This window comes from Sturnira hondurensis, unplaced genomic scaffold (genome assembly GCF_014824575.4).
Source record: "Sturnira hondurensis isolate 20B ecotype Veracruz unplaced genomic scaffold, ASM1482457v3 Scaffold0018525, whole genome shotgun sequence".
NCBI classification, from domain to species: domain Eukaryota; kingdom Metazoa; phylum Chordata; class Mammalia; order Chiroptera; family Phyllostomidae; genus Sturnira; species Sturnira hondurensis.
In genome coordinates this window covers 8173966-8187022 of record NW_028091156.1, presented here as the reverse complement: position 1 = coordinate 8187022, position 13057 = coordinate 8173966, and the positions used below count along the sequence as shown (strand labels likewise).

At 42.2% G+C, this 13057-nt stretch overlaps 1 protein-coding gene across 1 annotated transcript in view; it reads right to left on the bottom strand.

The window, feature by feature from the left end:
- The window catches only part of USH2A (usherin), a 530092-nt gene that overhangs the window by 511469 nt on the left and 5566 nt on the right, over positions 1-13057 (bottom strand). The gene's annotated exons all lie outside the window — the stretch shown is intronic.

The following is a 13057-nucleotide window of genomic DNA, read 5'->3' as shown; positions in this document are numbered from 1 at the left end:
AACCTGCTTTACCTTGTACAAACCCCAGAGTAAAGTGTTTGAACGCTCAAACCATGGGATCTCACATTCAAACACTATGCCACCCACAACCCCCTTCTGAGACTCCTGAAGGATCATTCCTCCTTTTAAGTCAACTATTTACTGAAATCCTATTACTTGCATATAACTGAGACTCCTTCTCTCTTAAGCATAATATTTCTGATGCTAATAATTCTATGTACTTTCTCTGAATAGGATTTTTTAAACAATCAACTTTAACTCCTACCATTTTTAAGTCAAAATATATGTAGTCAATTCAGAATATTCATTAGCCATCCTTAGAAATGGCATAGAAATCGCCTATTTTTGGATTTCATTTATGCCCCTACTTTTCTTGCTTTATGCTTTGATAAACTCTAATGTCAATTAAACATGGTTAACCTTCCATCCAAGCCTTTTCTATACAGGCGTAGCAAGAAAACTTACGTGTCTTCAAAAAAGAGAGAGAAGAAAAGGGAAAAAGTACTGTGGAAATGATAAAGACATACTACAGCAAAGGCTGAAACTCCATGAAGTTTTTCTCAAAGCAATTTTTCTCAATGAAGGGCAACTCTGCCTCTCAAGGTAAATTCTGGTTGCCACCAGGAGGGAGCAAGACAGAGGTGTAGGGAGCGGCCAGGGACGCTGCTGCACAACCTACTATCCACAGGACAGCCTCTACACGAAGAATCATCCTGCCTACAACGTCAGCAATGCGGAGACTGAGAAACCATGTCCCCCAGCCATTCGCTTATTCAATAATGGGACTCGTGCTAATAAGAAATGTGGGCACAGAGGAAATCAAAACTGGGTATGATTACGAGGCATTTTACTTACTCTGTTTCAACGATAGCACAGATACACTAGTCAATGAGATGTTTTTGAGTATCTAAAAGTAGTAACAGTCCTTTCTCCGTCACTGTTCTACAAAGGCGTAAGGTGGCACTAACTTAAGAAATATACAGAACATGTTCAATAGAAAGAAACGTAATGTGACTGAAGGAAACCGAAAGCCATAGAGAAACAAATCAGAGGGCAAGGAAACCTAGAATCAGAGATCGCCCGCAAAGGGACACGTACCGGTTTTTATCATGTGGACGGATAAATCTAAAATGCCCCATGCATTTTCTAAGATGCTGTTTGAAATAGTATCTAAAATGTATGTTTATTAGTACGAGTAATATACTTACGGGAGCTCCCCCATACACTCAGAAATTAAGTCACCTATAACTAACGCTCAGTGACACTGGTGGAAGTGATTTAGCACAGTGTATTTAATAGGTTGCAACAAAAATTAACAACAGCTCCTAATTATAGATGCTAATTTGGATAAGCTCTCACTAATTAATAGAAGAATTTATCCTTGGTATTTATTTTAAACATGATCAAGCATTGCTTATTATTTTAATCACTACATGAACCAGTTACACATGGTACAAATGAACATCAGCTACATATAGTAACACAGGAAACTCCCCGTGATGAGCTCTGCAAACAGTGACAACTGCTTTTGCATCGTAACGACTCTCTTCCCCCCCCCCATTCACAAATCAGATGTAAAGCAAGGTGATGGTAATTGGAACACGGAAAGAGACAAGTCTTGAGGGTACACGAGGATCTTTTCAACATCTCAAGTTGCTTCAAAAAGACATGCCTGCCAAAATGAATTGAACCAACATGCAAAAGAGCACCAATTGCATTATCTCCTTTAGCTCCATTCTTGGGTTTAATTTGAAACATTAGCAATTTCTCTTTCCCCCGAAGTGTTCATGGCCCCACAGCTGAGCGGCAATATTGACACGTTGATGCCAAGTTAAATGTTGCCCTTGCATTGGGCCTGCATTTCTAATTGAGAATTAATCTCCTGCTTGCCCCCGAGAACGGCACGCCTCTCTGCCAACAGCAGGAGCAGCGTAACCATAAACAGCAAAGGACAGACCTGGTGGCCTACGTAGTTAGTTACTCTGCCCCTATCCAGGGCGATGTGCGGGTCAGAAACAACTCCACGCTCCCTTTAACCTCGATGTTGACAAAATGGTTGCCGGAAATTGTTAAGAGAGTCCGCCGTTCCGCACAGTTGTCTCTTAAGCACTTTCCAATGAGCGAGCGCACCTGAACACAGGTGCAGCTTATGCCAGATTTCTATGTGCAAATAAGACCATGTCTAGCTTTGTCAGAACTGACTTTATGATATCTAACCAGTGCATATTCTCCTCCTTTCCCCTACATCCTATTCATTTTATAAAGCATTCTTCCTTGCTGCTTACCATTTTGGCCAACCTGCTTTAGACATGATGAGTTTATAATACCACCCATTAGGAAATGGTAGACAGGGCCCTACAGAAAACACCACAACTTCCGGTTGGGACAAAGATGGAACAGCCCTATTTCCCCTGCGTCCTCTCTCTGCTACTAAGAATCAGTGGGCATTACACAGCAAACAACACAGGACAACGCTCCCAGGTGGGATGAAGGAGGCAAAAAGAAAAAAGTAGGGACCTCAGGATATAAGGAACAACATGTCATAAATCCCTTAGGTTTTCTTATTAGTACCCATACATCCTAGACAGGGCATTCCAGAAGTGTCTATCCTGGAAATGCACGGATAAGTTTCATGAAAAGTCAACTTCTCCTACATAAAGGACCAAGGACAGAGTGACATAAAACAGGAGACCTTTCTGACACTATCTGCCCAAGGTTAGCCAAACACTAATGGAGAACACACACACACACACACACACACACACCATGGTCCTAGCCAAGCCCACCAGACAGCTAATGACTCACCAGCCTCTCCCACCCAGAGGAGTAACCTGCAGTAACTTCTGAGTCCCCACTCAGAGTGACAACAGGGACACTTCTCCTAGCAAAAGCAGGCAGGGTTCCGTTTCCAGGCAGGGTGCCGCTGACACCCCAGGCAAGGGGCGTACCTTCCGTCCACCACTGGGTGGGAGAGGGCAACTCCCCCACTGAGTTCTAAAGGTGACTTTGGCGCACCGAGTCACGCTGTATTTTCACCCCCTGCTCAACAGAGGGGGTGGCACTCGGGCGCCTCTTCCGAAGCAACTTTGTCACCAACAGTGGAATTCACCAAAATAGGCTACATCTTGGGATGCGAATACTAATTTAAATACTTCCATACATTTAAAAGAAGTCTGAAATCATACAGAATGTATTCTCTGACCACATTCAAATCGGAAGCCAAGAACAGAAATATAAGTTGAAAAGTATTCAACTGCTTGCAATGATATGCTTCTTATTAATCCACGAGTCAATGAAAAATTCTTGAAGGAGATAAAAAACACATAGACCTGAATGAAAATACAATATCACATGTTAAAATGTGTGGGAGATAGCCAAAAGAGTGTGAAGCCATTTAAATACTGAATTATACACTGAATTGACTTACACAAGAAATTACAACACAGACACAAACCCCATGCTTACATTAGAAGAAAGGAAAGGTTCTGAAGCATTCATCTAAGTTCCAATCTGAAGAATTAGAAAAAAGGGGGACAAAATAAGCCCAACAAGCATGAGAAAGGAGATAAATGTAAGGATTGAAACTGATAAAAATTTAAAACAGGAAAAGCAAAGAAAAAAATCAAAGAAGAAATATTTTGTTCCTCAAAAACAGCAATGAGATTGAAAAACCTCTAGTAAGACTAACAAATATAAAAAGAGAGAAGACAGATTACTAATATCAGGAATGAAACAGGATATTATTTTAGATCCTGTGATGAATAAAATGATAATGAAGAATAATGTGAACATTACAGCCACAATTCGACAATGTGGAAGAACTGAACCAATTCCCCGGAAACCACCAACTGCCTAAAGCCATCCAAAAAGAAATAGCTAATCTGAATCTGCCTATATTAATTAAAGAAATCTAATTTAATTTAAAATCTCCAAAAATGAGATCCCCAAGGCCCGGAAACTTCCCTGGAAGCCTAGAGACTTTTAGCAAACACTTAAAAAGAATTAACACCAAAGTTACGTAATCTGTTCAAGAAAACAGAATAAGAGGGACACTCTCCAACTCATTTTATGAGGAGAGCATTAAACTACTACGGAAAGACAGTACCAGAAAGAATAATTACAGATCGATAGGTCACATGACGATTAGATGTAGAAATCCTCAGAGAATAATCCAGCGACACATAAAAGGAATTATCCATAATGGCCAAGTGGGATTTATTGTAGGTAGGTAAGGGCGGTCCAATATTTGAAAAATCTGTGTAATCAAGCTCATTGACAGGCTAAAGAAAAAGGATATATTTGTGTCAATTGAAGCAGAAAAGACCTTTGACAAAACCCAACACTCGTCATCATAAAAATGCTCAGTCAATTGGAAAGAGAGGGCAATTTCCTCAACTTAAGAATGTGCACTTATAAAAAACCTACAGGTAGCACAGTACTTACGAGTGGGACTGAAAGCTTTCTCCCTAAGATTAGGAATATTTCAAGGGTGTCTGGTTTTAGCACTCTCCTGCCACACAGTACTAGACATTCTAGCTACTGCAATAAGGAAAAGAAAAATCCCAGAGATCAGAAAGTCAACAGGAAATCCCAACAATTTGCAAAAGAACTTCCAATATTAATAAGTAAGTTTAACAAGGTTTCAAAACACAGGATCTACCCCTAAATATAATACTAACATTTCTCTATACATACAACAAACGTGGAAATCAACATTGAAAACACAAGACCAATTTCAATCCCTCCAAAGAAAATTAAACACTTAGTAAACTTAGCGAAACATGCACAGGATCTTGATGGTGAAAATGACAAGATGCTGATAAAAGACATCATTAAGGAGCTGAAAACAAATGGAAATACTTATCATGTTCCTGTATGGGAAGATGCAACAGTTGGAGCTATCAATTCTCCACAAGTCGAAACCGACAGACTTTGTATAATTCCTACCACAATCCCGAGGAGACACATTCTGTAGATGCAGGCAAACACTAAACATGGGACACCATACAGATCTCCCGCTGCATTCTTGGGCATTTGTCCCAGAGAATAAAATCTTAGGTTAACACACCCTGTACACAAATGTTTACATTAGCTTTATTTGTACCACCCAGAAGCTGGAAGCAGCCCAGATGTCTATCTCCCAAAGAGTGAACAGCAAAATGTGTGCTGGTACCTGCATATCATGGACCACCACTTAGCAATGAAAGAAAGAAGGGAAAGAAAGGAAAGAAAGGAAAGAAAGGAAAGAAAGAAAGAAAGAAAGAAAGAACCGATAGACTTAACAATTTAGATGAATCTGCATGAAATTATATTGAGTGGGAAAAAACTCAACAGTGACATATCCTGTGATTCCACATGTAGAGCATGTTGGAAAAAAAACCCCAGAATTTTAGGAGTGAAGAACAGATGAACGGCTGTCAGGAGTCAGAGACTTGGGGCTGCCAAGGAGGAAGGAGTAAGGGACGTGGTCCCAGCAGGGCAACCTGGGGACACATCCCCAGGGGACGTGGAACTGTGGTCCACGGGGATGGAACACATCCCCTGGGGATGGAACTGTGCTGTACCTTCACCATGACGGCTACACAGATCTACGCCTGTGATACGACGGCATGGAACTACACAAGAAAAATGTGGACAGTGCCAGGGTCAGCACACTGGTTGTGACATCATACCACAATTTTTCAAGCTGCTACACGTGGGTAGAAGATACATGGGGTGTCTCAGTACTGTTTCTCACCACGGTCTCTGAATCTAAATTTGTCTAAGAAAAGTTTAATCAAAAATAAAAAAGCAAGCACTGTTTCTGCTAGACCAATTGAAGCTATTGCTCCCATTTTTGAAATTTCGGGGGTCTCACCCCTCTTCAATATTTATACAAGCCTCACCCCACACTCACTGAGGTGCTCTGCCTGAGATGTGCAGGTATTTCATGGGATAAATTATAATGTTCACCATTTGCACAAGTGTGTATTTCCTCAGAATTCATCTCCTTTGCTACTCCCTCCTTTGTTTTCTTTTTTCTTTTTTCTTTTATCTACCTTATATTTAACCCAAACATCGAACCCAACTCCTTTCCATAAATGGGCTTAAGGGCTGAGAGCCTCAAAATGGCTACTTGGAACACATTTGAGCCAACTAGTTAGAATAACCTAAGGGATTTGCATCCCAGAAGATAAAAGAACTTAAAATTTCACCCTACACATCCATCATTTAAATGTTTTGGTGTCCTCCACCCCTGTGCGCATGGGTTGAATCTCTTCCTCAGGCCTTTGGACCCTGCCTGTTCCCCCCCTAAATTCAAATGCCTTTCTGCCTCTGTTCCCCCATTTTCTTCTTTCCTCCCCAGATCAGCTGGATACAAAGAGAAGGCTTTGCAAAAACAGTGTGTAACACGTATAGTTCAAAGTAATGCAAATTCTACGAGAAGTGATACGGATTGGGATTTGCATGGCGCAGAGGTTGGTTGCGGTGATGATCTGACGCGAACCCAGAACATCATGCTCACTGACAGCTGTGTGGACCGGCTGTGGTCCCTTCCCTCAATCAATAGGGACGTGAAAACACCTTTGCAAAGCGTGCACGTGGGCATACACCCCAGAGATTAACAGAGACATTCGGTTTAACTGTTCTAACAAATGTTGGGCAAATGGCTTTTCTTTTTTTCAGAACTATCAATAATTTTCGCTTTTGCGATTGAATACATAAATCAAAAGAACATATTTCATAAGCACACGCTGATGATGAAACTCCTATTCTTCATCTATCGATTCCTAAAACTTTATTTACCCATGCATCTTTTTTTCCCTTCATTGTATCGGATTAGAAATGCTCTTTTTTACATTATTGTAGCTGGAATCCTCTGGGGCTCTTGAATTGTCAGTGTATCCAGGAGCCTTCAAAACAGCATAGAAAATGTGAACAACCTCCTTGCTAAACTTTTTCTTGTTCCCACAGTCTCAGGATTTCATTAACTTCAAATTATAGTAATTGCTTTACTACAATTTCACATAATGACTATAGGGTTACTATACTAAAGATTCTTTGATGCTATTTATCCTATAACATGTGTGGAACTGCTTAAGGGGAAACAGTATTTTCATAGGAAACTCTGAGGTTTTACTTTTAAATAATATGCAATTAAATGTAATACACTTCTAAGCTGTTGTTTCCATTAACATGTAAGAAGCTCCTCAAGCAAACTGTGTTACATATCCCAAACCATTTTTAAAAGGAATTCAAAAGAGATCTCTTTAACAACTATAGCTTGTGCTGATTCAATATAAAAACGAAGCTTCAAAAATCTGCTAATACTATCAGTGTTCCCTGCTTGGTAATAAAAAGACTGAATTGATTTTTTCCAGTTTTAGGACAAAAAATGCGACATAATGAATTTCAGCTTGATATAATTTGAAATAGCCAATATATTAAACCCCACAGTGAAATTTAAATTGGCAATCATGTCAGATTCAAGTCCCTGAATGAATATTAATTTAAAACTAATCATATTCCAACAGGTTGAAGCTTCAAACTGCTAGTTCTTGAACAAAAGCTGTTAGATCCACGACTACACCATTGGGCATTTCTTTTGTTTAGGAAATTAGACCTTCAATATTCAATATGTCTGCCTCTTCCTGGCACCTTTGCTTGCCCAGGGATTTTAATTATTCAAAAATCATTCTTTTCCCAAGTCTGGAATTCTGATTTTACTAATGGAACGCTGATACCGAGTGAAGTGTCTGAGATAAGGTGTAAGGTCGCATCTGTCCATTAAGTTTATGTCGCCGCATCTTGTCAAACTTAAACGTAAAGCTGGTTTCTGAGACAATTCCACAAGCAAGCACATATCGTTTACTTTTTTTTACACACACACACACATAGGTTAATTGATTTGTAGCCATACTGGAGGATGAGTAAAACTACGCATGCACATTAATTTCAGACTTGCAAATCAAAATCTGACTACAGAAGACTGTCAGTTATGTTCTGTCCTACACCTAGCAATACTGAAAGCCCCTAATCCCCCAGTCAAACAGAATTTGGATATGAAACATAACAATGCAACAGTAAGTTGCATTTTATATAAAAATATATTCTTTGCAGCTATGGAGTAAAACCCACTTGCAAGCTCCCTCTGCCCATGCCTCCGCCATAGAATGTACCCTGAAAATATTTCCATGTAAATACCAGACAGCATGGGGAAGCAGAAAAAAGACAAGCTCGCTGTCAGTGCAAGGAGCTAACTCTGTCACTTACGACCCAGACAACCCTGCCCAGCAGCTTTCCACGCTTGGGGGAACTGCACCTCACTTTACAACCCATTCACTCTGTTATAAAGAATTCACGGAAGCCTCATTTCGCTCCTCCAGGCCCCTCCCCTCATCACGGAAGTGCAGCAGCTGAGTCCAGTGCCTCTGTAAGACTCCACGGTGTCAGGACCCAAATCAGATTCCCCCATCGTCATCTCTTGTCCTTTCCCTGCTTTTTGTAACAACTTCTCAGGAGCGAGCGCATTCCTCATGACACATCTAGCAAATGGATTACTATACATTTCATAGTATCTTACACGTATTCAGGCCGGTGTCCACTAGAGGAACCCTCTGCTGATCTCCACTTGAGAGGAAATAATCGCTCTCCCACTTTTATTTCAGTGAAGCCAGATTTTCATAATGCTGGATACCCCCAAATCTACCAACAAATGACTGATCTGCATGGTTTTTCTAATGTTTTTTGGCTGTTCAGTCCTGTAGCTTTAACATGAAATGCAGAATGCGGGGGAAGGGAGGTAGACCTATGTAAAAGTAGATAAATAAAAAGAAGTGTGCAAATTGGAAAGGACAAGTTTTCTCTTGACAGTCAAACAGTCATGAAATAAGGCACTCTCATTACATCATAAGGACTTGAACTTTCTCGCAAAAGATGGGAAAAGTTTAAAGATTTATGAATAAATTTTGCCTAAACTAGGAAAGAACTCCGGTTTGACATGGACTGAAAAGACAGTGCTGACTCCAGTGGGCACTCTAAGAGCATTTCACTCCCCAGAGAGGAAAGCCATCATGGTTACCCCTTCACATTGGGGGTTTTGACTTTCTTTTGAAGCTTTTAATGGACGGCCACCAAAACACGATGCAGGCTCCCAGGGAAGGCCACATAAAGGCAACTCCAAGAGACTGCTTTCATCCCGGTGGATACAAAAACAGGAAATCATGTTGATTTGACATTTTCTGCAGATTCCCTTCCTTTGGCCGTTTCTCTTTGCACATTTTTAACATGAGAACCCGATCTTGCTACACTAGTTAGTCTGTGGGTGGAATGGGCCCTTTTAAGGGAGAGGACAAATTGGGCCCCTCTCCGCTAGTGACGGAACAAATGAGAGATAAGGTCTGACCGATTGAACCCATCTCTTCTGTAGTCACAGCCTGACCCCAGACATGACCACCCCTTTGTAGGTTCTTTCGACATTGGTGACATAGAAATATTGCTCCCCAATCTAAGTGCCCATCAGTAAATGGGTGGGTCAAAAAACTGTGGTACATTTACACGATGGAGTACTAGGCAGCAGAGAGAAAGAAGGAGCTCCTACCCTCTGCAGCAGCATGGATGGAACTGGAGGGCATTATGTTAAGTGAAATAAGCCAGGCGGTGAGGGACAAATACCATATGATCTCTCCTTTAACTGGAACATAATCAATGAAAGAAAAATACAAACAAAATATAACCAGAGACATTGAAATTAAGAACAATCTAACAATAATCAGAGGGGAGGGGGAGGGGACAGAGGGGAGAAGGGTTTTCAGGAATTCCTATAAAAGACACATGGGAAAAAAAAGGGGGGAGGGTGGAAGCAAGGGAAGGAAGGTGGGTCTGGCGGGGGTCGGGGTGGGGGGTGGTAAGGAGAAAATGCATTCCATTGTTATTGAACCACAATAAAGCATTTAAAAAGAAAAAGAAAAAGGAAAAGAGGGGGACTTCTGCCAAGATGGAGGCATAGGTGGAAACACTGTGTGCCTTCTCCCACAACCAAGTTTAAAGACAACAAAGGTTTAGTAAACAAAAATGCAACCAAAACACAGAAAATTGAACTATACGGAAGTCCAACAAAAACGAACCCTTCAACCAGGATGGGTAAGAGGGGCGGAGCCAACAGCGGAGCAGGGTCTGGCAGGAAGGATCCCCCGACCCAGGCGCCTGGGCAGCCGTGGACGGATCCCAGGTGTGGGGTGGCGATGGGCGGACACAGTGAGGGCACAAGGTGGCAGGCTGACCATGGTCACACATTCACGCGCAATGAGACAGACCGTGCAGGCCCCAGCGATGGGAAGCAGCAGAGGGGCCCGCCATTGCTCCTCTCTGACCCCGCCCCCACATACAGCGTCACAACCCAGCGACTGAGCTGCCCCGCCCTGCTGAACACCTAGGGCTCCGCTCCTCATACGTAACAGGCATGAACAGACCAAAATATGGCTCAAGGGCTTCCGCTAAGATGGAGGCATAGGTGGAAACACTGTGCCTTCTCCCACAACCAAGTTTGAATACAACAAAAATTTGGTGAACAAAGACACAGCCAAAGAACAGAAAATTGAACTATACAGAAGTCCAACAACAACCAATCGTTCACCCAGACTGGTAAGAGGGGCGGAGCCAGCAGCAGAGCTGGGGACAGACGAGAAAGATCCCCTGACCCCAGGCACCCAGGCAGCCCCGCGTCGGGCGGACCCAGTGAGGGTGCAGGGCAACTAGCAGTCACACATTCGTGCGCAGATAAACCAGCAGAGGAGTGAGCAGTGAGACGGACCACGCAGGCCCCAGCAGTGACTCCAGTGGCAGCGGGCTGAACGCGGTTGCACATTTGCACACAGTGGGACACGCACAGTGGGACACGCACAGTGGGACAGACTGCGCGGAAGGGGGGTGCCCAGTGGCTGTGGGAGGTAGCAGAGGGGGCCGCCATTGCTTTCCTAAGACCCCGCCCCCACATATAGCATCACAACCCAGCGACTGAGTGGCCCAGTCCTGGTAAACACCTATGGCTCTGCTCCTCATACATAACAGGTACGAACAGTCTAAAACATGGCTCAAGAAGAACTCAAAGCCCCAGAGCCAATAGCTCTAAGCAAAAAAGAAATAGCGAACCTCTCTGATGCACAATTCAAAACACTGGTGATCAGGATGCTCACAGAACTGGTTGATTATAGCCACAAATTAGAGGAATATATGAAGGCTAAACTAATTGAAATGAAGGGAAATGCAGAGGAAACCAATAGTGATGGAAAGGAAACTGGGTCTCAAATCAAGGGGGTGGACCGGAAGGAAGAAATGACCAAACAGAAAAAAGTGAAGTTACAAGAATTCAAAAAAATGAGGGGAGGCTTAGGAACCTCCAGGACATCTTTAAATGTTCCAACATCCGAATTATAGGGGTACCAGAAGAGGAAAAGAAACAGCCACAAGTGGAAAACTTATTTGAACAAATAATAAAGGAGAACTTCCCCAGTCTGGCAAAGGAAATAGACTTCTAGGAAATCCAGGAAGCTCAGAGACTCCCAAAAAAGTTGGACCCAAGAAGAAACACACCAAGGCACATCATAATTCCATTAGCCAAGATGAAAATGAAGGAGAGAATCCTAGAAGCAGCAAGAGATAAGGGGACAGTTACCTACAAAGGAGTTCCCATCAGACTGTCAGCGGATTTCTCAAGAGACCTTATAGGCAAGAAGGAGCTGGAAACAAGTATTCCAAGTCATGAAATCCAAAAACCTACAATCAATATTGCTCTATCCAGCAAAGCTTTCATTTAGAATGGAAGGACAGATAAAGTGCTTCTCAGATAAGGTCAAATTCAAGGAGTTCATCATCACCAAACCCTTATTATATGAAATGTTAAAGGGACTTATCTAAGAAAAAGAAGATAAAAAATATGAATAATGAAAGGACAGCAAACTCAGTTATTAACAACCACACCTAAAACAAAAGCAAACCAAGAGGACAGCTAAATCACGAGTGGAACCATAGAAATGAAGATCACATGGAGGGTTAGCAACAGGAGAGTGGGAGGAGAAGGGGGGAGAAGGTACAAAAAATAAGTAGCATAGACGGTAGGTAGAAAATAGGGGGGAGGGCAGGAATAGTAGGGGAAATACAGAATCTAAAGAACTTGAGACACGTGGTCATAAACTAAAGGGGGGAATGGTGGGAGAGGGGGGAGGGGAATGAAGGAGGGAATAGAATAACTGTAATGGCATAATCAATAAAATATATACAAAAATTTTTTTAAAAGAAATATTGCTCCCCACCAAGGCATTCACTAAATTCGCATCCTAACTAAATACTGAGCAGATAAGGCATAAAATGCTGATTGAATATCACTTTGCCAATCCCCTCCTATAGAAATCACTCATGGTTCCCTCTCTGCATTTCTATTCTAAATGTTCTTCCTACGGCTTTCCATGCACTGCTACACAAACACATGGCAAAATTTTGGTCATAATCAGGCACAACAAAGACATACACACAAGTGCATTTAAATCACCAAGAATGACTTCTATGCTGAGATAGATTCTTAAACTGAAGCCACAACCCTCAGGAGCCTCAAAGGAAGTCCATTCTTGGGTGGGATGAAAATGTGAGAAAGCAAAGATTATTTTCATGACATGAATGCAGACACAAATGTCCCCCAGTGCAAGTGGGGTTCACAAGGACCGCTGTTCAAGTGCCTCTATGAGACCACAGACTGAAAACTGCAGACAGTACCTCTGGTGTGAGAGGCAAGGGTGACTTTGGCTGCACTGGGCCATTTCAATGCCCTGAGGACACAAACAGATAAACTGTGTTTATTCCTGGGAACCATAAACTAACAGACATCGCAGTTATCTCTGCCTTTAGCAGCTCCTAAGGTTCATGCAAACTGTGGTTGACAACTAAAGCAATACTGTAACACCTTTTGAGTTTCTGAGGTGTGAAGTTCATTAGTTCTCAAGTCCGCATTTTAATGCAACAGCCAATGTGTATTCACATCAGCAGATGCTACCTGCAAAAGGCAGCTGTAAAAACCAGGAGGGGT